The sequence below is a fragment of the Rhincodon typus genome, chromosome 36 (genome assembly GCF_021869965.1).
Source record: "Rhincodon typus isolate 14 chromosome 36, sRhiTyp1.1, whole genome shotgun sequence".
In the NCBI taxonomy this organism is placed as follows: domain Eukaryota; kingdom Metazoa; phylum Chordata; class Chondrichthyes; order Orectolobiformes; family Rhincodontidae; genus Rhincodon; species Rhincodon typus.
The window spans coordinates 20,572,087-20,573,631 of NC_063367.1; the positions used below are offsets into that span (position 1 = coordinate 20,572,087).

Here is a 1,545-nt window from a genome sequence, read left to right on the forward strand (position 1 = left end):
TTGGTTGATTGATTGTCATGTGTACCTAAATACAGTGAAAAGCTTTGTTTACGAGCAGTACAGGCAGATCATAGTAAGCAAGGATGTACAGATCAAAGGTTGTAAAAAAGACTTAGACAGAGGCATACAGGTTACATTGCACAGGGTATGCGCAAGGCCAGATCAACATTAGAAACATTAGTGTTATTTGAGGCTAGAGAGTCTGTTCATCAGTCTAATAACAGATGAGAAGAAGCTGTTGCTGAACCTGCTGGTGCGTGTGTTCAAGCTCCTGTATCTTCTGCCTGACAGAAGAGGTTGTAGGAGAGCATTACCAGGCCACGATAGCTCTTTGATTATGTTGGCAGCCTTTCCATGGCAGTGAGCCACATAAATGGAGTCCATGGATGGAAGGTTGGCTTCTGTGATGGTCTGGACTGTGCACACAACCTTCTGTAGTTTCTTATGGCCCTGGGCAGAGCAGCTGTGTACCAGGCTGTTATGCACCCAGACAGTATGCTTTCAATGGTGCATCTGTAGGAGTTGGTGAGGGACCTTATGGACATGCCAAATTTCCTGAGCCGCGTGAGGAGGAAGAGATGTTGCGCAGGGGTTGACTGCAGTCAAATGCTTTCTTAGAATTGATGCATTTAGGTCACTGTTTAAAAAGCACTTTCTGACCCATTTTATTTCAGAAAAACTTCACAGAACTGACCTATATCATCTGCCTCTATTTTAAAATTCGCAAAATATGTGCATTATATACTTTTCATCTCAACATGCATTTATATATTCAAAATGTTGCACAGGTTCTGAATTTCCTGTACACAAATAGTCAGGTTTAGGCCAATTTAGGCTTGTCTGCCTTAGCTGTCTGCCGTTAAAAATTGTCAGAATTTCCAATTCATTCTACTGTGCCGAGCTGAAGTAACTCAAGCCCGGGCGTTTAAATGGTCCCCTTATCGTGTTGTTTCCCTCTAAACGTCGCTACTTTAATTATTTTTGTTCCTGTTGAAATATGTAACTTTTTACATCATGTTTAGATCGTTGCCTCGCTGGATTGAGAAACGTATCAAACAGGAGCAGATTCGATGGGCCGAATGGCCTAATTCCGTCCCTGTGTAACTACAACAACAGGCGGCTCTGCGGAGCCACTTTCTGCAATTTGTCCCCAACTTCCGCGTTAAGTTGTTCTCAGGTCTGTAAAGTTTTGGAACTCGTTCTACTTTAAAATGTTGAACTTTTTGTTTTCCTTTTGAGTACTTTTAGTTTCCTCCCGCTCCTATCCCTCTCTGGCGAGCCCTGAGCCGCTGCTCCCCGGCTCCAGGACTCCGTTTGAAAAGCAGCGGCCGCTCCGTCTTCCCCGGAGCCGATCGGAGCGACGCACCGCTGGGGGGAACCGAGCAGGTAACCCGGGGATTCCGGGCAAAGGAGCTGCCTAAAGACAGAGAGAAGCAAGTCAGGGACTAGTGACGGAGCAGAGTTTTAAAAAGTAACTATTTATTTAGTACTTTGATACTCCTGTAAAGTTTATTTGGGGAGCGGGTAGGGGAGGATATTCCTGTA

The 1,545-nt window shown here is 44.9% G+C and overlaps 1 protein-coding gene across 3 annotated transcripts in view; it reads left to right on the forward strand.

Annotated features, from left to right (window-relative positions):
- The first annotated feature begins 1,081 nt into the window (after positions 1 to 1,081).
- Positions 1,082 to 1,545, forward strand: part of LOC109927401 (calcium and integrin-binding protein 1) — a 21,772-nt gene continuing 21,308 nt past the window's right edge. Inside the window, exon 1 of one of the 3 annotated variants that reach the window (XM_020527417.2) lies at positions 1,082 to 1,177. The gene's annotated coding sequence lies outside the window, so the exon portion shown is untranslated. Of the gene's footprint in view, positions 1,472 to 1,545 lie in introns of all 3 variants that reach the window. The other 2 variants (XM_048617089.1, XM_048617091.1) reach the window with 2 other exon arrangements.